Genomic DNA, 26,260 nt, shown 5'->3' with positions numbered 1-26,260 from the left:
AATAAGGGTTGAAAACTCGCTGATCACCTTGTGAGTGTTATTATCGTATTCACTAAAATCTACCAGGCTCCTGTGTAGGGGTGGGTTTATAAAATAGATTTTTCGATTCGAATCGATCTTTATTTGAACGATCCGATATCGATTCATATGAACGCGAGATCGATCTTTTAAATACGCCCCTTTTTACGGTGCACACGGAAATCTTTTACCCCCTTTAATTTCGCGTGACCAGCCAGTGTTTTTTCATGCAACGAGATCTGACCTGCACATCAGTTTATCATGGCAGAAGCTCAAGTTATGACCACTACACAACTTTTTGCACTGATTTTCGCTCGGCGACGGGTCGGTGCTGGATTCGGGAGGAACTCGGTGTTCGCTCTGCGATCAAAACTCGGCTCTCAATCAATGTGAGAAACAGCGAGGGGAAACACAGGGGGGAGGTTGTAAACAGGTGGGGCAGGGGTGTAATATAGTTTCTATCAGAATACATCAGCACACGCGAGTTTTACAGTATTTCTGACCTGATCGTTCTCTACAAAACTAAATATTTATTAACCTCCAACTCACTATAGAACAAGTCATGCTGCTCGTGTTGCTGAATCCACTCAGATTCATTTATTTCATCAGCGCACAAACTTTCATCTCTCGCTACTTGTTGATGTGCATGTTTGGACGAGGTATCATTAAACCTTTCATCACTTCTCACGTGTGTTTTCGTGACAAAACGTAGTTTTGGAGACCAGAGAAGCTAGATGGTGTAGTGTAAAACCCCCCATCGCCGATCAGTCGTGTAGTGTGAACATTACAGCGACCAGGTGTTAATCAGAGTGTCGTGTAGTGTAAACTTGGCATAAGCTGTTCAACAGCCAGGTGTATGTTTACATTACATTTACAATGTTGTAGCGTGTCAGACATAAAAAATAATAAAAAATGAATGTTACTGTTTTCAAAATACACAAATATTTTTAATAATAAATGTTCTTTGTACAATTATCACATTCGTTCTCTGAACATCTGTACATATTTAAACAAAACCTGTTAATGTAACTCAAATATGCCTAAATGTGTTGAATCGAAATTGAATCGAAAATCGAAGATCGAATCGGGACCTTGTGAATCGGAATCGAATCGATCCAGGAAATTAGTGGCGATACCCTGCCCTACTCCTGTGTTCTGGCCTACAGCTGCACTTTCTGACTGTAAGGAGGCTTTCACACGAGAAGCGTTTTGCACTTCACTCACCCCGAGCCTCGGCGCAAACTGCTTTGCTCAGCGCTTGGCTTGAGCAGTTCAGTAAGACGTCATAAAAGTGCGAATATGGGACGAATATGCATTTGTGTGGAATAACCTCTCTGAAAGCATCCACGTGTATATGTGTTTAGCTGGATTTTCCTCCTGTTTCACTTTTAAACTTGTGTTATAGCTCTAGGTGCTGGGCGGCACGGTGGCTAAGTGGGTAGCCCTGTCGCCTCACAGCAAGAAGGTCCTGGGTTCGATCCCTAGGTGGGGCGGTCCGTGTCCTTTCTGTGTGGAGTTTGCATGTTCTCCCCGTGTCTGCGTGGGTTTCCTCCGGGTGTTCCGGTTTCCTCCCACAGTCCAAAGACATGCAAGTGAGGTGAAGTGGAGATACAAATTTGTCCATGACTGTGTTCGATATAACCTTGTGAACTGATGAATCTTGTGTAATGAGTAACTATCGTTCCTGTCATGAATGTAACCAAAGTGTAAAACATGATGTTAAAATCCTAATAAACAAACTCTAGGTGCTGAGCAATTGTGAGAATTAGGGTGTGTTCGAAAAGCTAGTGTGCTGTCTACATAGGCAGCATTTTACGTCATCCTGGGCGCGCTCCCGAGAAGGAGGCTGTTCGAAATCCTAGATGCCTTAAAATCCACACTACTGAGGCATCTTAATATTTCAATGTTATTTTGGCTCAAGAACGAGGGAGCATCCGACGCTGCCTTAGTGATCAAGGCAATCCCAGCATTCATTTTGGGTCGGGTGCTCTTCTCGCACAGAAAAATAAACATGGCTGACGGGGCGGAGAAACGAATGGAGTTATTTTCAAACGTAAATAAAATATTACTGATTTTTAACTTGTACCAAGTGTTTTTATTTGCAAGTTCGGGCTTGTCAGGAAATTTATCCGTTATCGGTACATGAATGAAGATGTTATATTGACGTTAGCGTGCTGTGCTACCTCAGTTTATTGGTTTTAATGGCAAGATGCTAAATGCTAAACGCGAAATGCGAAACCCGATGGAATCGCTATCTAAGTAGCGCGTTCGAATAACCTGCCTTATAAGTCATTGACTTATTAGAATCCTCTCTACTAAGACAGCAAGGCAGCTTCCTAGGTTTTCGAACACACCCTTAGTCTAAAATGCTTACCGTTAAAAAACCTTAACGTGGGTTATTGTACTAAAAAACAACATAGGAACACTAAACATCTCATATCCATTACTCTTGGAATTCCTCGATTGTTGTTGTGGGGTTTTTTTTGCGTTTTTCCCAATTTGCCTCCCAATCTAGTCGTATCCAATTACCCGATTGCATTATGCTTCCTCTCTACTGATGCTGATCTCCACTGCTGATTGAGGAGAGCGAGACTGACACACGCCCCCTCCGACAAGTGTGCAGTAGCCGACTGCATCTTTTTACTTGCACGAGGCGAGTTCATATGCGGATCAGCTTTGTGTATGGAGAGCAGGCACCATCAATCAGCCATCAGAGGTCGTAATTGCATCAGTTATGAGGTCCCTATCTGGGTTCCCACACTGTATAAGCAACATGTCAATCATTGTTCATATAGCCGCCCAGCCGGATACTTACTGGATGGCAGAGCTGAGTTTCGAACCGACGAGTTTAAAATTTCAGCTCTGGTATGCTAGCGTGTTTTACCGCTGCGCCACCTGAGCGGCCACGACTATGCATTTGTGTGGAATAACCAGCAAATTCACTCTAAAAGCATCCACATACTGTACATCTAAGTTTAGCTGTTTTTTCCTCACTGTTTCACTTTTAAACTTGTGTTATACTGTAGATCTCGAGGTGCTGAGAAATTGTGATGATAAGCTTTTCCAAGAGAATCTAAAACACTTATCTAAAACAGCTAGTCCACAACCCTTCACTTTTGGTGAATTCGTGTATGAGGCCAGAATTTGAGCGCACTGATCTCTGTGCTCCTCCCCGTCCTGTACAACCGCCTCAGGCTACTAACCTTGCAGTGTTGAAGACCTCACCCACTTTTTTGGTTCTGGTCTTTTTCCACCCGGCAGACTTGATAACGACTTCTGTCTGCTGCAGGCATTGCCAACTTAGCCCTCTAGGGGGCGCCCAGCCGACCAGTAGCAGTGCTGAGTTTTGAACTCTGGGAGTTCAGAATTTCAGCACTGGTGTGGTAGCTGATTATCCACCTGCGCCACGTGGGTGCCTCGGTCGTTGTTTTAATACAATGTCATGTTAAGCTTTTTCACGTCAAGTGTTGTTCGTACTATCTGAGTCGCTTTTACCACGTCATATCAAACAGTTTGTCTCATTTGAGGCGCTTTGAAAAGGTCAGCGGCAAACTGGGTCAAAGTTCAATCAGGTGAATCGCAAGCCCAACGTGGCAAAAGGTACGAGCAATGGCAAGCTTAGCAGCACTGCCACACACTATAGGAAAACGAGGTGCAAAAGCGGTTTTGCCGCTTCTAGTGTGAATGCTTCCTTAATTATTCTGCTGTAGAGCTCCTGCAAAACATGCCTCATCAAATGGCTCTATTGTTTGGTTTGTTAATGTCAGCAGCTAGTGTATGGTAATCCTTATGGCAAAAAGTATGTGGACACCTCTTCTAATTATGGAGTTCTGGTTTCTCTGGCAAAAAAAGTATGTAGACACCTCTTCTAATGATTGAGTTCTGGTGTTTCTGGCAATAAAAAGTATGTAGACACCTTCTAATTATTGAGTTCTGGTGTTTCTGGCAATAAAAAGTATGTAGACACCTTCTAATTATTGAGTTCTGGTGTTTCTGGCAATAAAAAGTATGTAGACACCTCTTCTAATGATTGAGTTCTGGTGTTTCTGGCAAAAAAAGTATGTAGACACCTCTTCTAATTATGGAGTTCTGATTTCTCTGGCAAAAAAAGTATGTAGACACCTCTTCTAATGATTGAGTTCTGGTGTTTCTGGCAATAAAAAGTATGTAGACACCTCTTCTAATGATTGAGTTCTGATGTTTCTGGCAATAAAAAGTATGTAGACACCTCTTCTAATGATTGAGTTCTGGTGTTTCTGGCAAAAAAAAGTATGTAGACACCTCTTCTAATGATTGAGTTCTGGTGTTTCTGGCAAAAAAAGTATGTAGACACCTCTTCTAATTATGGAGTTCTGGTTTCTCTGGCAAAAAAAGTATGTAGACACCTCTTCTAATTATGGAGTTCTGGTTTCTCTGGCAAAAAAAGTATGTAGACACCTCTTCTAATTATTGAGTTCTGATGTTTCTGGCAATAAAAAGTATGTAGACACCTCTTTTAATGATTGAGTTCTGGTGTTTCTGGCAAAAAAAAGTATGTAGACACCTCTTCTAATGATTGAGTTCTGGTGTTTCTGGCAAAAAAAGTATGTAGACACCTCTTCTAATTATGGAGTTCTGATTTCTCTGGCAAAAAAAGTATGTAGACACCTCTTTTAATGATTGAGTTCTGGTGTTTCTGGCAAAAAAAGTATGTAGACACCTCTTCTAATTATTGAGTTCTGGTGTTTCTGGCAATAAAAAGTATGTAGACACCTCTTCTAATGATTGAGTTCTGGTGTTTCTGGCAAAAAAAGTATGTAGACACCTCTTCTAATGATTGAGTTCTGGTGTTTCTGGCAATAAAAAGTATGTAGACACCTCTTCTAATTATGGAGTTCTGATTTCTCTGGCAAAAAAAGTATGTAGACACCTCTTCTAATGATTGAGTTCTGGTGTTTCTGGCAAAAAAAGTATGTAGACACCTCTTCTAATTATTGAGTTCTGGTGTTTCTGGCAAAAAAAGTATGTAGACACCTCTTCTAATGATTGAGTTCTGGTGTTTCTGGCAATAAAAAGTATGTAGACACCTCTTCTAATTATTGAGTTCTGGTGTTTCTGGCAATAAAAAGTATGTAGACACCTCTTCTAATGATTGAGTTCTGGTGTTTCTGGCAATAAAAAGTATGTAGACACCTCTTCTAATTATTGAGTTCTGATGTTTCTGGCAATAAAAAGTATGTAGACACCTCTTTTAATGATTGAGTTATGGTGTTTCTGGCAAAAAAAAGTATGTAGACACCTCTTCTAATGATTGAGTTCTGGTGTTTCTGGCAAAAAAAGTATGTAGACACCTCTTCTAATTATGGAGTTCTGATTTCTCTGGCAAAAAAAGTATGTAGACACCTCTTTTAATGATTGAGTTCTGGTGTTTCTGGCAAAAAAAGTATGTAGACACCTCTTCTAATGATTGAGTTCTGGTGTTTCTGGCAAAAAAAGTATGTGGACACCTCTTCTAATTATTGAGTTCTGGTGTTTCTGGCAATAAAAAGTATGTAGACACCTCTTCTAATGATTGAGTTCTGGTGTTTCTGGCAAAAAAAGTATGTAGACACCTCTTCTAATTATTGAGTTCTGGTGTTTCTGGCAATAAAAAGTATGTAGACACCTCTTCTAATTATTGAGTTCTGGTGTTTCTGGCAATAAAAAGTATGTAGACACCTCTTCTAATGATTGAGTTCTGGTGTTTCTGGCAATAAAAAGTATGTAGACACCTCTTCTAATGATTGAGTTCTGGTGTTTCTGGCAATAAAAAGTATGTAGACACCTCTTCTAATGATTGAGTTCTGGTGTTTCTGGCAATAAAAAGTATGTAGACACCTCTTCTAATGATTGAGTTCTGATGTTTCTGGCAATAAAAAGTATGTAGACACCTCTTCTAATGATTGAGTTCTGGTGTTTCTGGCAAAAAAAAGTATGTAGACACCTCTTCTAATGATTGAGTTCTGGTGTTTCTGGCAAAAAAAGTATGTAGACACCTCTTCTAATTATGGAGTTCTGGTTTCTCTGGCAAAAAAAGTATGTAGACACCTCTTCTAATTATGGAGTTCTGGTTTCTCTGGCAAAAAAAGTATGTAGACACCTCTTCTAATTATTGAGTTCTGATGTTTCTGGCAATAAAAAGTATGTAGACACCTCTTTTAATGATTGAGTTATGGTGTTTCTGGCAAAAAAAAGTATGTAGACACCTCTTCTAATGATTGAGTTCTGGTGTTTCTGGCAAAAAAAGTATGTAGACACCTCTTCTAATGATTGAGTTCCGATTTCTCTGGCAAAAAAAGTATGTAGACACCTCTTTTAATGATTGAGTTCTGGTGTTTCTGGCAAAAAAAGTATGTAGACACCTCTTCTAATTATGGAGTTCCGATTTCTCTGGCAAAAAAAGTATGTAGACACCTCTTTTAATGATTGAGTTCTGGTGTTTCTGGCAAAAAAAGTATGTAGACACCTCTTCTAATGATTGAGTTCTGGTGTTTCTGGCAAAAAAAGTATGTAGACACCTCTTCTAATTATGGAGTTCTGGTTTCTCTGGCAAAAAAAGTATGTAGACACCTCTTCTAATGATTGAGTTCTGGTGTTTCTGGCAAAAAAAAGTATGTAGACACCTCTTCTAATTATGGAGTTCTGGTTTCTCTGGCAAAAAAAGTATGTAGACACCTCTTTTAATGATTGAGTTATGGTGTTTCTGGCAAAAAAAAGTATGTAGACACCTCTTCTAATGATGGAGTTCTGATTTCTCTGGCAAAAAAAGTATGTAGACACCTCTTCTAATGATTGAGTTCTGGTGTTTCTGGCAATAAAAAGTATGTAGACACCTTCTAATTATTGAGTTCTGGTGTTTCTGGCAATAAAAAGTATGTAGACACCTCTTCTAATGATTGAGTTCTGGTGTTTCTGGCAAAAAAAGTATGTAGACACCTCTTCTAATGATTGAGTTCTGATGTTTCTGGCAATAAAAAGTATGTAGACACCTTCTAATGATTGAGTTATGGTGTTTCTGGCAAAAAAAAGTATGTAGACACCTCTTCTAATGATTGAGTTCTGGTGTTTCTGGCAAAAAAAGTATGTAGACACCTCTTCTAATGATTGAGTTCTGGGGTTTCTGGCAAAAAGTATGTAGACACCTCTTCTAATTATGGAGTTCTGGTTTCTCTGGCAAAAAAAGTATGTAGACACCTCTTCTAATGATTGAGTTCTGATGTTTCTGGCAAAAAGTATGTAGACACCTCTTCTAATGATTGAGTTCTGGGGTTTCTGGCAATAAAAAGTATGTAGACACCTCTTCTAATTATGGAGTTCTGGTGTCTCTGGCAAAAAAAGTATGTAGACATCTTTTCTAATTATTGAGTTTTGTTTTTTTTGGCAAAAAACTTATGTAGACACCTCTTCTAATTATGGAGTTTTGGTGTTTCTTGCAATAAAAAGTATGTAGACACCTCTTCTAATGATTGAGTTATGGTGTTTCTGGCAAAAAAAGTATGTAGACACCTCTTCTAATTATAGAGTTTTGGTGTTTCTTGCAATAAAAAGTATGTAGACACCTCTTCTAATGATTGGGTTATGGTGTTTCTGGCAAAAAAAAGTATGTAGACACCTCTTCTAATGATTGAGTTATGGTGTTTCTGGCAAAAAAAGTATGTAGACACCTCTTCTAATTATGAAGTTTTGGTGTTTCTTGCAATAAAAAGTATGTAGACACCTCTTCTAATTATTGAGTTCTGGTGTTTCTGGCAATAAAAAGTATGTAGACACCTCTTCTAATTATTGAGTTATGGTGTTTCTGGCAAAAAAAGTATGTAGACACCTCTTCTAATTATTGAGTTCTGATTTCTCTGGCAAAAAAAGTATGTAGACACCTCTTCTAATGATTGAGTTCTGGTGTTTCTGGCAAAAAAAGTATGTAGACACCTCTTGTAATTATTGAGTTCTGGTGTTTCTGGCAAAAAAAAGTATGTAGACACCTCTTCTAATTATTGAGTTCTGGTGTTTCTGGCAAAAAAAAGTATGTAGACACCTCTTCTAATTATTGAGTTCTGATTTCTCTGGCAAAAAAAGTATGTAGACACCTTCTAATTATTGAGTTCTGGTGTTTCTGGCAATAAAAAGTATGTAGACACCTCTTCTAATTATGGAGTTCTGATTTCTCTGGCAAAAAAAGTATGTAGACACCTTCTAATTATTGAGTTCTGGTGTTTCTGGCAATAAAAAGTATGTAGACACCTCTTCTAATTATGGAGTTCTGATTTCTCTGGCAAAAAAAGTATGTAGACACCTTCTAATTATTGAGTTCTGGTGTTTCTGGCAAAAAAAGTATGTAGACACCTCTTCTAATGATTGAGTTCTGGGGTTTCTGGCAAAAAGTATGTAGACACCTCTTCTAATTATGGAGTTCTGGTTTCTCTGGCAAAAAAAGTATGTAGACACCTCTTCTAATGATTGAGTTCTGATGTTTCTGGCAAAAAGTATGTAGACACCTCTTCTAATGATTGAGTTCTGGGGTTTCTGGCAATAAAAAGTATGTAGACACCTCTTCTAATTATGGAGTTCTGATTTCTCTGGCAAAAAAAGTATGTAGACACCTTCTAATTATTGAGTTCTGGTGTTTCTGGCAAAAAAAGTATGTAGACACCTCTTCTAATGATTGAGTTCTGGTGTTTCTGGCAATAAAAAGTATGTAGACACCTCTTCTAATTATTGAGTTATGGTGTTTCTGGCAAAAAAAGTATGTAGACACCTCTTCTAATTATTGAGTTCTGATTTCTCTGGCAAAAAAAGTATGTAGACACCTCTTCTAATGATTGAGTTCTGGTGTTTCTGGCAAAAAAAAGTATGTAGACACCTCTTGTAATTATTGAGTTCTGGTGTTTCTGGCAAAAAAAGTATGTAGACACCTCTTCTAATGATTGAGTTCTGGTGTTTCTGGCAAAAAAAAGTATGTAGACACCTCTTCTAATTATTGAGTTCTGATTTCTCTGGCAAAAAAAGTATGTAGACACCTTCTAATTATTGAGTTCTGGTGTTTCTGGCAAAAAAAAGTATGTAGACACCTCTTCTAATGATTGAGTTCTGGTGTTTCTGGCAAAAAAAAGTATGTAGACACCTCTTCTAATGATTGAGTTCTGGTGTTTCTGGCAAAAAAAAGTATGTAGACACCTCTTGTAATTATTGAGTTCTGGTGTTTCTGGCAAAAAAAGTATGTAGACACCTCTTCTAATTATTGAGTTCTGGTGTTTCTGGCAAAAAAAAGTATGTAGACACCTCTTCTAATTATTGAGTTCTGATTTCTCTGGCAAAAAAAGTATGTAGACACCTTCTAATTATTGAGTTCTGGTGTTTCTGGCAATAAAAAGTATGTAGACACCTCTTCTAATTATGGAGTTCTGATTTCTCTGGCAAAAAAAGTATGTAGACACCTTCTAATTATTGAGTCCTGGTGTTTCTGGCAATAAAAAGTATGTAGACACCTCTTCTAATTATGGAGTTCTGATTTCTCTGGCAAAAAAAGTATGTAGACACCTTCTAATTATTGAGTTCTGGTGTTTCTGGCAATAAAAAGTATGTAGACACCTCTTCTAATGATTGAGTTCTGGTGTTTCTGGCAAAAAAAAGTATGTAGACACCTCTTTTAATGATTGAGTTCTGGTGTTTCTGGCAAAAAAGTATGTAGACACCTCTTCTAATTATTGAGTTCTGGTGTTTCTGGCAAAAAAAGTATGTAGACACCTCTTCTAATGATTGAGTTCTGGATTTTCTGGCAATAAAAAGTATGTAGACACCTCTTCTAATGATTGAGTTCTGGTGTTTCTGGCAAAAAGTATGTAGACACCTCTTCTAATGATTGAGTTCTGGTGTTTCTGGCAAAAAGTACGTAGACACCTCTTGTAATTATTGAGTTCTGGTGTTTCTGGCAATAAAAAGTATGTAGACACCTCTTCTAATTATGGAGTTCTGGTGTCTCTGGCAAAAAAAGTATGTAGACACCTCTTCTAATGATTGAGTTCTGGTGTTTCTGGCAAAAAAAGTATGTAGACATCTCTTCTAATGATTGAGTTCTGGTGTTTCTGGCAAAAAAGTATGTAGACACCTCTTCTAATTATTGAGTTCTGGTGTTTCTGGCAAAAAAGTATGTAGACACCTCTTCTAATTATTGAGTTCTGGATTTTCTGGCAATAAAAAGTATGTAGACACCTCTTCTAATGATTGAGTTCTGATGTTTCTGGCAATAAAAAGTATGTAGACACCTCTTCTAATTATTGAGTTCTGGTGTTTCTGGCAAAAAAAGTATGTAGACACCTCTTCTAATTATTGAGTTCTGGTGTTTCTGGCAAAAAAAGTATGTAGACACCTCTTCTAATTATGGAGTTCTGATTTCTCTGGCAAAAAAAGTATGTAGACACCTCTTCTAATGATTGAGTTCTGGTGTTTCTGGCAAAAAAAAGTATGTAGACACCTCTTCTAATGATTGAGTTCTGGTGTTTCTGGCACAAAAAGTATGTAGACACCTCTTCTAATTATTGAGTTCTGGTGTTTCTGGCAAAAAAAGTATGTAGACACCTCTTCTAATTATGGAGTTCTGATTTCTCTGGCAAAAAAAGTATGTAGACACCTTCTAATTATTGAGTTCTGGTGTTTCTGGCAATAAAAAGTATGTAGACACCTCTTCTAATTATGGAGTTCTGATTTCTCTGGCAAAAAAAGTATGTAGACACCTTCTAATTATTGAGTTCTGGTGTTTCTGGCAATAAAAAGTATGTAGACACCTCTTCTAATTATTGAGTTCTGGTGTTTCTGGCAATAAAAAGTATGTAGACACCTCTTCTAATGATTGAGTTCTGGTGTTTCTGGCAAAAAAAGTATGTAGACACCTCTTCTAATGATTGAGTTCTGGGGTTTCTGGCAAAAAGTATGTAGACACCTCTTCTAATTATGGAGTTCTGGTTTCTCTGGCAAAAAAAGTATGTAGACACCTCTTCTAATGATTGAGTTCTGATGTTTCTGGAAAAAAGTATGTAGACACCTCTTCTAATGATTGAGTTCTGGGGTTTCTGGCAATAAAAAGTATGTAGACACCTCTTCTAATTATGGAGTTCTGGTGTCTCTGGCAAAAAGTATGTAGACATCTTTTCTAATTATTGAGTTCTGTTTTTTTTGGCAAAAAACTTATGTAGACACCTCTTCTAATTATTGAGTTTTGGTGTTTCTTGCAATAAAAAGTATGTAGACACCTCTTCTAATTATTGAGTTCTGGTGTTTCTGGCAATAAAAAGTATGTAGACACCTCTTCTAATTATTGAGTTCTGGTGTTTCTGGCAATAAAAAGTATGTAGACACCTCTTCTAATGATTGAGTTATGGTGTTTCTGGCAAAAAAAGTATGTAGACACCTCTTCTAATTATGGAGTTTTGGTGTTTCTTGCAATAAAAAGTATGTAGACACCTCTTCTAATTATTGAGTTCTGGTGTTTCTGGCAATAAAAAGTATGTAGACACCTCTTCTAATTATTGAGTTCTGATTTCTCTGGCAAAAAAAGTATGTAGACACCTCTTCTAATGATTGAGTTCTGGTGTTTCTGGCAAAAAAAGTATGTAGACACCTCTTGTAATTATTGAGTTCTGGTGTTTCTGGCAAAAAAAAGTATGTAGACACCTCTTCTAATTATTGAGTTCTGGTGTTTCTGGCAAAAAAAAGTATGTAGACACCTCTTCTAATTATTGAGTTCTGATTTCTCTGGCAAAAAAAGTATGTAGACACCTTCTAATTATTGAGTTCTGGTGTTTCTGGCAATAAAAAGTATGTAGACACCTCTTCTAATTATGGAGTTCTGATTTCTCTGGCAAAAAAAGTATGTAGACACCTTCTAATTATTGAGTTCTGGTGTTTCTGGCAATAAAAAGTATGTAGACACCTCTTCTAATTATGGAGTTCTGATTTCTCTGGCAAAAAAAGTATGTAGACACCTTCTAATTATTGAGTTCTGGTGTTTCTGGCAAAAAAAGTATGTAGACACCTCTTCTAATGATTGAGTTCTGGGGTTTCTGGCAAAAAGTATGTAGACACCTCTTCTAATTATGGAGTTCTGGTTTCTCTGGCAAAAAAAGTATGTAGACACCTCTTCTAATGATTGAGTTCTGATGTTTCTGGCAAAAAGTATGTAGACACCTCTTCTAATGATTGAGTTCTGGGGTTTCTGGCAATAAAAAGTATGTAGACACCTCTTCTAATTATGGAGTTCTGATTTCTCTGGCAAAAAAAGTATGTAGACACCTTCTAATTATTGAGTTCTGGTGTTTCTGGCAAAAAAAGTATGTAGACACCTCTTCTAATGATTGAGTTCTGGTGTTTCTGGCAATAAAAAGTATGTAGACACCTCTTCTAATTATTGAGTTATGGTGTTTCTGGCAAAAAAAGTATGTAGACACCTCTTCTAATTATTGAGTTCTGATTTCTCTGGCAAAAAAAGTATGTAGACACCTCTTCTAATGATTGAGTTCTGGTGTTTCTGTCAAAAAAAGTATGTAGACACCTCTTGTAATTATTGAGTTCTGGTGTTTCTGGCAAAAAAAAGTATGTAGACACCTCTTCTAATTATGGAGTTCTGGTTTCTCTGGCAAAAAAAGTATGTAGACACCTCTTTTAATGATTGAGTTATGGTGTTTCTGGCAAAAAAAAGTATGTAGACACCTCTTCTAATGATTGAGTTCTGGTGTTTCTGGCAAAAAAAGTATGTAGACACCTCTTCTAATTATGGAGTTCTGATTTCTCTGGCAAAAAAAGTATGTAGACACCTCTTCTAATGATTGAGTTCTGGTGTTTCTGGCAATAAAAAGTATGTAGACACCTTCTAATTATTGAGTTCTGGTGTTTCTGGCAATAAAAAGTATGTAGACACCTCTTCTAATGATTGAGTTCTGGTGTTTCTGGCAAAAAAAGTATGTAGACACCTCTTCTAATGATTGAGTTCTGATGTTTCTGGCAATAAAAAGTATGTAGACACCTTCTAATGATTGAGTTATGGTGTTTCTGGCAAAAAAAAGTATGTAGACACCTCTTCTAATGATTGAGTTCTGGTGTTTCTGGCAAAAAAAGTATGTAGACACCTCTTCTAATGATTGAGTTCTGGGGTTTCTGGCAAAAAGTATGTAGACACCTCTTCTAATTATGGAGTTCTGGTTTCTCTGGCAAAAAAAGTATGTAGACACCTCTTCTAATGATTGAGTTCTGATGTTTCTGGCAAAAAGTATGTAGACACCTCTTCTAATGATTGAGTTCTGGGGTTTCTGGCAATAAAAAGTATGTAGACACCTCTTCTAATTATGGAGTTCTGGTGTCTCTGGCAAAAAAAGTATGTAGACATCTTTTCTAATTATTGAGTTTTGTTTTTTTTGGCAAAAAACTTATGTAGACACCTTCTAATTATGGAGTTTTGGTGTTTCTTGCAATAAAAAGTATGTAGACACCTCTTCTAATGATTGAGTTATGGTGTTTCTGGCAAAAAAAGTATGTAGACACCTCTTCTAATTATAGAGTTTTGGTGTTTCTTGCAATAAAAAGTATGTAGACACCTCTTCTAATGATTGGGTTATGGTGTTTCTGGCAAAAAAAAGTATGTAGACACCTCTTCTAATTATAGAGTTTTGGTGTTTCTTGCAATAAAAAGTATGTAGACACCTCTTCTAATGATTGAGTTATGGTGTTTCTGGCAAAAAAAGTATGTAGACACCTCTTCTAATTATGAAGTTTTGGTGTTTCTTGCAATAAAAAGTATGTAGACACCTCTTCTAATTATTGAGTTCTGGTGTTTCTGGCAATAAAAAGTATGTAGACACCTCTTCTAATTATTGAGTTATGGTGTTTCTGGCAAAAAAAGTATGTAGACACCTCTTCTAATTATTGAGTTCTGATTTCTCTGGCAAAAAAAGTATGTAGACACCTCTTCTAATGATTGAGTTCTGGTGTTTCTGGCAAAAAAAGTATGTAGACACCTCTTGTAATTATTGAGTTCTGGTGTTTCTGGCAAAAAAAAGTATGTAGACACCTCTTCTAATGATTGAGTTCTGATTTCTCTGGCAAAAAAAGTATGTAGACACCTTCTAATTATTGAGTTCTGGTGTTTCTGGCAATAAAAAGTATGTAGACACCTCTTCTAATTATGGAGTTCTGATTTCTCTGGCAAAAAAAGTATGTAGACACCTTCTAATTATTGAGTTCTGGTGTTTCTGGCAAAAAAAGTATGTAGACACCTCTTCTAATGATTGAGTTCTGGGGTTTCTGGCAAAAAGTATGTAGACACCTCTTCTAATTATGGAGTTCTGGTTTCTCTGGCAAAAAAAGTATGTAGACACCTCTTCTAATGATTGAGTTCTGATGTTTCTGGCAAAAAGTATGTAGACACCTCTTCTAATGATTGAGTTCTGGGGTTTCTGGCAATAAAAAGTATGTAGACACCTCTTCTAATTATGGAGTTCTGATTTCTCTGGCAAAAAAAGTATGTAGACACCTTCTAATTATTGAGTTCTGGTGTTTCTGGCAAAAAAAGTATGTAGACACCTCTTCTAATGATTGAGTTCTGGTGTTTCTGGCAATAAAAAGTATGTAGACACCTCTTCTAATTATTGAGTTATGGTGTTTCTGGCAAAAAAAGTATGTAGACACCTCTTCTAATTATTGAGTTCTGATTTCTCTGGCAAAAAAAGTATGTAGACACCTCTTCTAATGATTGAGTTCTGGTGTTTCTGGCAAAAAAAAGTATGTAGACACCTCTTGTAATTATTGAGTTCTGGTGTTTCTGGCAAAAAAAAGTATGTAGACACCTCTTCTAATTATTGAGTTCTGGTGTTTCTGGCAAAAAAAAGTATGTAGACACCTCTTCTAATTATTGAGTTCTGATTTCTCTGGCAAAAAAAGTATGTAGACACCTAATTATTGAGTTCTGGTGTTTCTGGCAATAAAAAGTATGTAGACACCTCTTCTAATTATGGAGTTCTGATTTCTCTGGCAAAAAAAGTATGTAGACACCTTCTAATTATTGAGTCCTGGTGTTTCTGGCAATAAAAAGTATGTAGACACCTCTTCTAATTATGGAGTTCTGATTTCTCTGGCAAAAAAAGTATGTAGACACCTTCTAATTATTGAGTTCTGGTGTTTCTGGCAATAAAAAGTATGTAGACACCTCTTCTAATGATTGAGTTCTGGTGTTTCTGGCAAAAAAAAGTATGTAGACACCTCTTTTAATGATTGAGTTCTGGTGTTTCTGGCAAAAAAGTATGTAGACACCTCTTCTAATTATTGAGTTCTGGTGTTTCTGGCAAAAAAAGTATGTAGACACCTCTTCTAATGATTGAGTTCTGGATTTTCTGGCAATAAAAAGTATGTAGACACCTCTTCTAATGATTGAGTTCTGGTGTTTCTGGCAAAAAGTATGTAGACACCTCTTCTAATGATTGAGTTCTGGTGTTTCTGGCAAAAAGTACGTAGACACCTCTTGTAATTATTGAGTTCTGGTGTTTCTGGCAATAAAAAGTATGTAGACACCTCTTCTAATTATGGAGTTCTGGTGTCTCTGGCAAAAAAAGTATGTAGACACCTCTTCTAATGATTGAGTTCTGGTGTTTCTGGCAAAAAAAGTATGTAGACATCTCTTCTAATGATTGAGTTCTGGTGTTTCTGGCAAAAAAGTATGTAGACACCTCTTCTAATTATTGAGTTCTGGTGTTTCTGGCAAAAAAGTATGTAGACACCTCTTCTAATTATTGAGTTCTGGATTTTCTGGCAATAAAAAGTATGTAGACACCTCTTCTAATGATTGAGTTCTGATGTTTCTGGCAATAAAAAGTATGTAGACACCTCTTCTAATTATTGAGTTCTGGTGTTTCTGGCAAAAAAAGTATGTTTACACCTCTTCTAATTATTGAGTTCTGGTGTTTCTGGCAAAAAAAGTATGTAGACACCTCTTCTAATTATGGAGTTCTGATTTCTCTGGCAAAAAAAGTATGTAGACACCTCTTCTAATGATTGAGTTCTGGTGTTTCTGGCAAAAAAAAGTATGTAGACACCTCTTCTAATGATTGAGTTCTGGTGTTTCTGGCACAAAAAGTATGTAGACACCTCTTCTAATTATTGAGTTCTGGTGTTTCTGGCAAAAAAAGTATGTAGACACCTCTTCTAATTATGGAGTTCTGATTTCTCTGGCAAAAAAAGTATGTAGACACCTTCTAATTATTGAGTTCTGGTGTTTCTGGCAATAAAAAGTATGTAGACACCTCTTCTAATTATGGAGTTCTGATTTCTCTGGCAAAAAAAGTATGTAGACACCTTCTAATTATTGAGTTCTGGTGTTTCTGGCAATAAAAAGTATGTAGACACCTCTTCTAATTATTGAGTTCTGGTGTTTCTGGCAATAAAAAGTATGTAGACACCTCTTCTAATGATTGAGTTCTGGTGTTTCTGGCAAAAAAAGTATGTAGACACCTCTTCTAATGATTGAGTTCTGGGGTTTCTGGCAAAAAGTATGTAGACACCTCTTCTAATTATGGAGTTCTGGTTTCTCTGGCACAAAAAGTATGTAGACACCTCTTCTAATTATGGAGTTCTGGTTTCTCTGGCAAAAAAAGTATGTAGACATCTTTTCTAATTATTGAGTTCTGTTTTTTTTGGCAAAAAACTTATGTAGACACCTCTTCTAATTATTGAGTTTTGGTGTTTCTTGCAATAAAAAGTATGTAGACACCTCTTCTAATTATTGAGTTCTGGTGTTTCTGGCAATAAAAAGTATGTAGACACCTCTTCTAATTATTGAGTTCTGGTGTTTCTGGCAATAAAAAGTATGTAGACACCTCTTCTAATGATTGAGTTATGGTGTTTCTGGCAAAAAAAGTATGTAGACACCTCTTCTAATTATGGAGTTTTGGTGTTTCTTGCAATAAAAAGTATGTAGACACCTCTTCTAATTATTGAGTTCTGGTGTTTCTGGCAATAAAAAGTATGTAGACACCTCTTCTAATTATTGAGTTATGGTGTTTCTGGCAAAAAAAGTATGTAGACACCTCTTCTAATTATTGAGTTCTGATTTCTCTGGCAAAAAAAGTATGTAGACACCTCTTCTAATGATTGAGTTCTGGTGTTTCTGGCAAAAAAAGTATGTAGACACCTCTTGTAATTATTGAGTTCTGGTGTTTCTGGCAAAAAAAAGTATGTAGACACCTCTTCTAATTATTGAGTTCTGGTGTTTCTGGCAAAAAAAAGTATGTAGACACCTCTTCTAATTATTGAGTTCTGATTTCTCTGGCAAAAAAAGTATGTAGACACCTTCTAATTATTGAGTTCTGGTGTTTCTGGCAATAAAAAGTATGTAGACACCTCTTCTAATTATGGAGTTCTGATTTCTCTGGCAAAAAAAGTATGTAGACACCTTCTAATTATTGAGTTCTGGTGTTTCTGGCAATAAAAAGTATGTAGACACCTCTTCTAATTATGGAGTTCTGATTTCTCTGGCAAAAAAAGTATGTAGACACCTAATTATTGAGTTCTGGTGTTTCTGGCAAAAAAAGTATGTAGACACCTCTTCTAATTATGGAGTTCTGGTTTCTCTGGCAAAAAAAGTATGTAGACACCTCTTCTAATTATGGAGTTCTGATTTCTCTGGCAAAAAAAGTATGTAGACACCTAATTATTGAGTTCTGGGGTTTCTGGCAAAAAGTATGTAGACACCTCTTCTAATTATGGAGTTCTGGTTTCTCTGGCAAAAAAAGTATGTAGACACCTCTTCTAATGATTGAGTTCTGATGTTTCTGGCAAAAAGTATGTAGACACCTCTTCTAATGATTGAGTTCTGGGGTTTCTGGCAATAAAAAGTATGTAGACACCTCTTCTAATTATGGAGTTCTGATTTCTCTGGCAAAAAAAGTATGTAGACACCTCTTCTAATTATTGAGTTCTGGTGTTTCTGGCAAAAAAAGTATGTAGACACCTCTTCTAATGATTGAGTTCTGGTGTTTCTGGCAATAAAAAGTATGTAGACACCTCTTCTAATTATTGAGTTATGGTGTTTCTGGCAAAAAAAGTATGTAGACACCTCTTCTAATTATTGAGTTCTGATTTCTCTGGCAAAAAAAGTATGTAGACACCTCTTCTAATGATTGAGTTCTGGTGTTTCTGTCAAAAAAAGTATGTAGACACCTCTTGTAATTATTGAGTTCTGGTGTTTCTGGCAAAAAAAAGTATGTAGACACCTCTTCTAATTATTGAGTTCTGGTGTTTCTGGCAAAAAAAAGTATGTAGACACCTCTTCTAATTATTGAGTTCTGATTTCTCTGGCAAAAAAAGTATGTAGACACCTTCTAATTATTGAGTTCTGGTGTTTCTGGCAATAAAAAGTATGTAGACACCTCTTCTAATTATGGAGTTCTGATTTCTCTGGCAAAAAAAGTATGTAGACACCTTCTAATTATTGAGTCCTGGTGTTTCTGGCAATAAAAAGTATGTAGACACCTCTTCTAATTATGGAGTTCTGATTTCTCTGGCAAAAAAAGTATGTAGACACCTTCTAATTATTGAGTTCTGGTGTTTCTGGCAATAAAAAGTATGTAGACACCTCTTCTAATGATTGAGTTCTGGTGTTTCTGGCAAAAAAAAGTATGTAGACACCTCTTTTAATGATTGAGTTCTGGTGTTTCTGGCAAAAAAGTATGTAGACACCTCTTCTAATGATTGAGTTCTGGTGTTTCTGGCAATAAAAAGTATGTAGACACCTCTTCTAATGATTGAGTTATGGTGTTTCTGGCAAAAAAAGTATGTAGACACCTCTTCTAATGATTGAGTTCTGGTGTTTCTGGCAAGAAAAGTATGTAGACACCTCTTCTAATGATTGAGTTCTGGATTTTCTGGCAATAAAAAGTATGTAGACACCTCTTCTAATGATTGAGTTCTGGTGTTTCTGGCAAAAAGTATGTAGACACCTCTTCTAATGATTGAGTTCTGGTGTTTCTGGCAAAAAGTACGTAGACACCTCTTCTAATGATTGAGTTCTGGTGTTTCTGGCAAAAAGTATGTAGACACCTCTTGTAATTATTGAGTTCTGGTGTTTCTGGCAATAAAAAGTATGTAGACACCTCTTCTAATTATGGAGTTCTGGTGTCTCTGGCAAAAAAAGTATGTAGACACCTCTTCTAATGATTGAGTTATGGTGTTTCTGGCAAAAAAAGTATGTAGACATCTCTTCTAATGATTGAGTTCTGGTGTTTCCGGCAAAAAAGTATGTAGACACCTCTTCTAATTATTGAGTTCTGGTGTTTCTGGCAAAAAAGTATGTAGACACCTCTTCTAATTATTGAGTTCTGGATTTTCTGGCAATAAAAAGTATGTAGACACCTCTTCTAATGATTGAGTTCTGATGTTTCTGGCAATAAAAAGTATGTAGACACCTCTTCTAATTATTGAGTTCTGGTGTTTCTGGCAAAAAAAGTATGTAGACACCTCTTCTAATTATTGAGTTCTGGTGTTTCTGGCAAAAAAAGTATGTAGACACCTCTTCTAATTATGGAGTTCTGATTTCTCTGGCAAAAAAAGTATGTAGACACCTCTTCTAATGATTGAGTTCTGGTGTTTCTGGCAAAAAAAAGTATGTAGACACCTCTTCTAATGATTGAGTTCTGGTGTTTCTGGCACAAAAAGTATGTAGACACCTCTTCTAATTATGGAGTTCTGGTGTTTCTGGCAATAGAAAGTATGTAGACACCTCTTCTAATTATGGAGTTCTGATTTCTCTGGCAAAAAAAGTATGTAGACACCTCTTCTAATGATTGAGTTCTGGTGTTTCTGGCAATAAAAAGTATGTAGACACCTCTTCTAATTATGGAGTTCTGATTTCTCTGGCAAAAAAAGTATGTAGACACCTCTTCTAATGATTGAGTTATGGTGTTTCTGGCAAAAAAAGTATGTAGACACCTCTTCTAATTATTGAGTTCTGGTGTTTCTGGCAAAAAAAAGTATGTAGACACCTCTTCTAATTATTGAGTTATGGTGTTTCTGGCAATAAAAAGTATGTAGACACCTCTTCTAATTATGGAGTTCTGATTTCTCTGGCAAAAAAAGTATGTAGACACCTTCTAATTATTGAGTTCTGGTGTTTCTGGCAATAAAAAGTATGTAGACACCTCTTCTAATTATTGAGTTCTGGTGTTTCTGGCAAAAAAAAGTATGTAGACACCTCTTCTAATGATTGAGTTCTGGTGTTTCTGGCAAAAAAAAGTATGTAGACACCTCTTCTAATTATTGAGTTCTGGTGTTTTGCACCGACCCATTGTTAACAGGTGCATACAATCAATGTATTAAATAACTAACATACTTTCAGTTGACATGCCTGCAGTTGTAGTCCAACAGGACTGGGCTCTTTTGCACAAAGCAAGGTCCATAAAGACGTAGCTGGACATGTTTGGTGTGGATGAATTCCAAGGTCTGCACAGATTCTCCACGTTAACTGTAAGTCAGGCCTTTTGTTCCACCAGTAGTGGCTGACTCACAAATGCTTGTTTGGCTGGATGGCCCTGAATTCCCACAAAATTGCTTAAAAACGGAAACACAAGAGGCATTTTAGCATCTTTAGGCTTGTTACAATTATAGTTAGTGATTCTCATACAGATAATTGTGAGTAATAATGAAATTGTTTTTCCTTCTAATTTTGTCACTCTGAAAACATTATTGAGATAAATGTTGTTAGCTATTCAATAGATCATGAGTGGGAGTTTGTTATTCATGATAACACAGAACCTAGATTGTTTTATTGCTTTTATACAGCTGAATTTAATACTAAATATGCTTTAATATTGATAATACCTTTCTCAAAAAGAAGTTCTACAACAAATGAGTTGTTGCTAGGTACCTAACAGTTCATTTGTCTGCCGTAACACAGTAGTCTAAAAAGGCATATTACTACCTAGTAGTGTTAGTTTGAAATACAAAGTTCAAATAAGCGATGATTAAAAAAAAAATAATAATAATAATTGAAAGATACAAGTAGGGCTGGGTGGTTTCACGGTATATCACTGTATGTTTTCTTTGTATGACTGGGGCTTTTTATATGTCTGTGGTTTATTTTACTGCCAAAAGTACATAGAATATAAAATAAGTTTTAATTTCACCATGTATATAGTGAAGGTTTTGAGTACTATAAGTTTTGCTTTGCCCCACAAAGGGACACAATATATGATGCAATCAGTACACGTGAAACAGTTGCAATATATACAATTTTTATTGTTTATTTAATATTTAAGTATTGTACAAATTCCCTTAGCTCTCCCGATTCCAATTTGCTTATAACATTAAAATAGCGTCTAACATGAAGTATTTCGGCCCATATGACATATCTGTAATCCAGTGTTTAAATTATTGCTCTGAAAGCTTCTTTCTCGACTGTATATAGAGGAACCGTGTCCTTGCATATGTGGATTGTTACTGCGTTCGTAATGTCGTCGTTTACGACAGCCGTGGCTCGACAAACTGTGCAGTATATAGTGTTTTAGTCTGTTCTAACCTGCCGACATGCCTCATTTCTTTGGCAGGTTCTTCCGGTGCATATTTGGTCCTTCTCTCTTCATCTTCCATATGTTTTTGTTTATTTTTGTCACCAGATTGAGGAAATCTTTTATCATTTGTTAACACTGTCATGCTAACGCTAACTGGCTAACTACTTAATCTGCACGGCGCTCCATAGCGCTTTTAGCGGCGAACAGTATTATGTGATCTACTGCCTTTTGAAGCCTACAGCTGTTAAAATGAACTATGTTACGGTATGGTGGTATATGAGAAATGCATACCGTAGGAGGAATCAGGACAGTATACCGAATGTACCATCATACCATTTATATTCAAAGAACATAATTCTGTTTAATGCAGTGATACACTAAAAATGAACAAAAATCTCCACTCACAAGTGGTGTAGCAGCTTAACTTGAATATAAAAAAACAAATAAGTTACTTAACAGCATTACAGTAAAACCTGAATACCAAAATAAAATGGAAAGTCGCTCTTTTGTTATGAAGGAAAGCCAGTTCTTAAAGTGCTTGTATTGTGACAATGGTTTGATGGACGGGTCTACGCAAAGTGAGTGTGTTTTGACCCTTTGGGGCTTCCATAGTGCATGGGATAGCGTGCTCGGCTCTGGCTGTCCGCTATTCGGAACAGAAGAAGTTAATAAAGTGTTTTGCTCCCGACAATTTGTGAATATACCGTGTATTTATTTCTTTATTAAGCGAGTGCATCACTACGACGCTCGTTTACATAACTAAGCCAATCAGAGAGCTTGATACTGAGATGTCGTTCAGTCTTGTAACACGTAAACTCGTAAAAGCTGTATGTTATGGTCCTGAAGTTTTCATACTCGGATTAAAAGTTATTGTTTTGTAAACCGGAGTGATCCTCGACTCACACACCATATAAACAGTAAAATTCTACAGTAATGAACGCAGCTCTGCTCCTACCGCCTCGTGAAACGATCGCATTACAGACATTACACCGCTGTTGGACTCGTTTCACTTTCCAATGTAAAGTATTTCCACACAGCGGACATGCTGACGTAAAACAAAAGACCGGGTTATGATCGGCATTAGTAAAGCCGATTTTTGATCAGTTAAAAATAGAGATGGGACGATCGGGGTTTTTGTCACCGATTCCGATCTCCGATCTCCTTTCAGGGACATAGCCGATAGCCGATTGCGATCTGCGATCTGCGCAATTTTGCTTTGACTTTACAAATTGCGAAAACATACTCAAGCAGAATCATGTATCGGATTGCTACACTTGTTGTTTTGGTGCAAGGCCAGCTGTTTTTAATGGGGACGGTGATTTCAGTTCTAATTTATGAAGCTCACTTGTGACTCGGGTGCAGGTCTTTTGAATTTTCTGCTTGAGGGATCCTTGCTCCATGACAGCTGACACAAATGAAAAGCCAGGGCAAAGAGAAATGAGAGGCTGAAGATGAATCAACACAACAGGAAAAACGCTGGCTTGAAGTCCAGTCTCGACATTGATCTTCCAGGCTGGGAAGAACAAACTAGCAGCAAATTAACTAAACAAGTGTCAAGAAGCCGACTCTCATGATCACTGGATATCTCTGAGCGCTCTGTACGGGCCAGCCAGAGCAGAGCTGCTGTGAAGATCTGCAGTTTTGATGTATGCTAAACCTACACTACATGAAAGCAACACACGAGCAGTCAAATCTCTCGGCTAATGTTCAATATCAGCAAAGAAAACAAGCCTTCAGGGTTATTTTTGTGTTTTTACTTGAGTAAAATCTTTAAGGCTGCACCAGAAAGATGCAGGACATATTTACTATAATTAATGACGTGATCATTTTTTATTTCTGGGCATAGGCTCAAATGTATTAATACACTATATACAGTATAGTCAAAAGTATGTGGACATCCAACCATGACCTGGATGGCCTTACCATTTCATAACCGATGCATAAATGCTTATCCCAAATATGTTTAATGGGGTTTTAGTCAGGGCTCTACACAGGCAACGGAAGTTCCTCCATAACCCAACTGGTCAAGCAATGTCTTTATGAACCTGGCTTTGAGCACAGTGACACAGTTATGCTGGAATAGGAAAGAAGCGTCCTTAAACTGTTGCCCAATAAATTGGAAGCTTATAATCTATCTTTTATAATTGATTTTATACACCCTTTTCTCATCTGTACATTAAAACCTTTCCAAACTGTACACTATGTACTTAGTAGTCTTTGAATATGTAGTTATACCAATGGGTATTCAATTATTGATCATATATTTACAACAGTATAATATGTTGGTTTGGGATAAAATGCATTAGCTTTTTCAGCATATGCAAAAATAAATAAATAAATAAATTAAAGGATTTAAAAAGAAGTTAGTAATATGTACATACTCTTTTTTTTAAATTAATTTTACCACCTACTTTCTGTTGGTTCTTAAACTGATGTGGAATTAGGAATTAGGGTATATTTACAAAAATTAGTAAAGTTGGTGAGCTTTTATCCAGAGCGACTTACAGTTATTAGCGAATACCCTGCAAGCAATGGATGGTTGAGGGCCTTGCTCAGGGGCCCAACAGTGGTAACTTGGTGATAGTAGGTACTGACTAGTTTTAGTCTTTCTGTTTGTTTTTGCATTCTACTCTTTCAACTTTTTTTGGAATTGCAGTTGTAGAACACGTCTCACAAATGTTATTCCAAACATAGATGTTAATTCTATTTCACATTTTTTGATTAGCTTTGGATTAAATGACCCTCATAAATTAAATGATAGAATAAATGGAAGGTACAATAATCAGCACAGCCTACCTTAACAGATACGTAAGTACCCGTCCATGTTTTCACACACCCCCTTCTGCGTCCACAGAATTGGTTGGAAGTTTTCCAAACTCAGTTATCCGAGTCGTGTGTTTAGTCGTGTGTTTAGCTGCTTTACACTTTGACATCTTGGACATTTTGTCTAACCGATTGCTCGTGTAACCGAGCATCTTCAGAGTTTGTTGAGTTTGTAAAGTAAGAAATAATTTGTACATAGACAAACTGTTGAGAGCATAATACTTTACTGGCTTGTTCTTTTGAGGTGCAGCACAGACTACACAGAGATGATCACGTGTATAGAGAAGCACACTTTTCCATTGATTATGGATTCCCCAAAAAGACAAAATGCGCTCAATATGTAAACACACATCAAACATTGTCAGCACACTACACCACAGAAAATTCTGTCACACTAACTTAATTGCTGTATGATTGCTATTACCGTCTCATATTACATAATGCGCCTGATATTTCAAACGCTATGTGAATGAAAAATGTTAAATCAGTAAACACAAACACTAAAAAATTTTTTTACAGCAAATTGGATATTAAACAGGAAACGGTGCTATTTCATGCACTGTGGAAGCCCCAAAGGGTCAAAACACACTCACTTTGCGTAGAAACGTCCATCAAATCATTGTCACAATACAACCACAGAAACGTTTGTTACAGTTACAACACGCATACAAGTACGGTGGCTCATAAGAAACAAACCAGATATCATTTAACCAAACGATCTACAATTACTACCAATTTGATACGGCAGCTAAAAAATAAACACTCAGCCGAATACAGCGAGTTTATTATTATATGATGAGAAGAGGAACCGGCTGTCCGATAACACGGCAGAGATGCTGATTTTCCTCAAAAAGAACCTTCACTTCATTTTGAGTGTTCTAGTTTTACTACTACAATGCTGCACTAAGTTTGTTTACTTTTATTTTGTAAAAGAACATTAAGCAATAGCTTGGATGCAGGCAATTTTTTTCCTACAGCACTGCAGAGCTATTCAGTTGTTAAACATATACATTGGATTAATTTGAATAACTGTAATGTACTTGAAGTGTGCACTGTGTGAACAGTATTATCTAGTTCTTATCTAGACAATATCTAGAAAATACAAGTATCGGTTTGAGACTCGGTATCGGATCGGGATCAAAATTAATGATCGGGACAAAAAAACGTGATCGGGACATCCCTAATATCTAGAGTTGCCAGCTTGTGAGCGTGGCATTAGACATGTTCTTTAATAGCTGTGTTATAGTGACAGGATGTCATTGATAAATTTCCCGAATGGGCCAAATCTTATTCCAGTTGAGTGGTGTAGACCTCCATAAACAACCAGCGAGATGAGGCGCTGACAGCTGCAGGGGACTCATCCTGGTCTTGTTGATTGAGAATTATATTTACGTGCTGAATAATGAATCACTACGGGTCCCCGAGGCTCCCATCATCGCCAGAGTGACGAGCTGCCGCAGCTCAATGAAGATGGAGGGCTGAGTTTCAGAGCTTGATGTGTTGGATAAATTGGTACTCAGTTTTCTATGGATCATCATTAGAATCGGTTATTGAACGCTTAGGTGAGCCGTAATGACAGCCGCTCTATTCAAATCCCTGAACAGAGCGTAGTGGTTGACTGGTTAAAATGAATAGACCTCTCTAATACTCCTAAACTGCAGTTATTATGTAATGTAATGGAGCTATTCAGGTGAGCGCACCATTGAAGGTCTCACGCGTGATGTAGAAAATCATGTCTTTTCTTGAATTACAGCAAAAAGCTGAATGTAGTATTATGGTTTTATGCTGGCTGCATTTCTCACTGAGCTTGTAGCTACATGCATTCACCATTATCAGGTGCTATATAAGTGCACTTTGTGATTTTA

General features: G+C 36.8%; 1 protein-coding gene across 1 annotated transcript in view; it reads left to right on the top strand.

Annotated features, from left to right (window-relative positions):
• arhgef39 (Rho guanine nucleotide exchange factor (GEF) 39) overlaps positions 1-26,260 on the top strand; it is a 120,058-nt gene that overhangs the window by 11,706 nt on the left and 82,092 nt on the right. The window lies entirely within an intron of this gene.

The sequence above is a fragment of the Trichomycterus rosablanca genome, chromosome 1 (assembly GCF_030014385.1).
Source record: "Trichomycterus rosablanca isolate fTriRos1 chromosome 1, fTriRos1.hap1, whole genome shotgun sequence".
In the NCBI taxonomy this organism is placed as follows: domain Eukaryota; kingdom Metazoa; phylum Chordata; class Actinopteri; order Siluriformes; family Trichomycteridae; genus Trichomycterus; species Trichomycterus rosablanca.
This window is presented reverse-complemented; position numbering and strand designations above follow the sequence as displayed.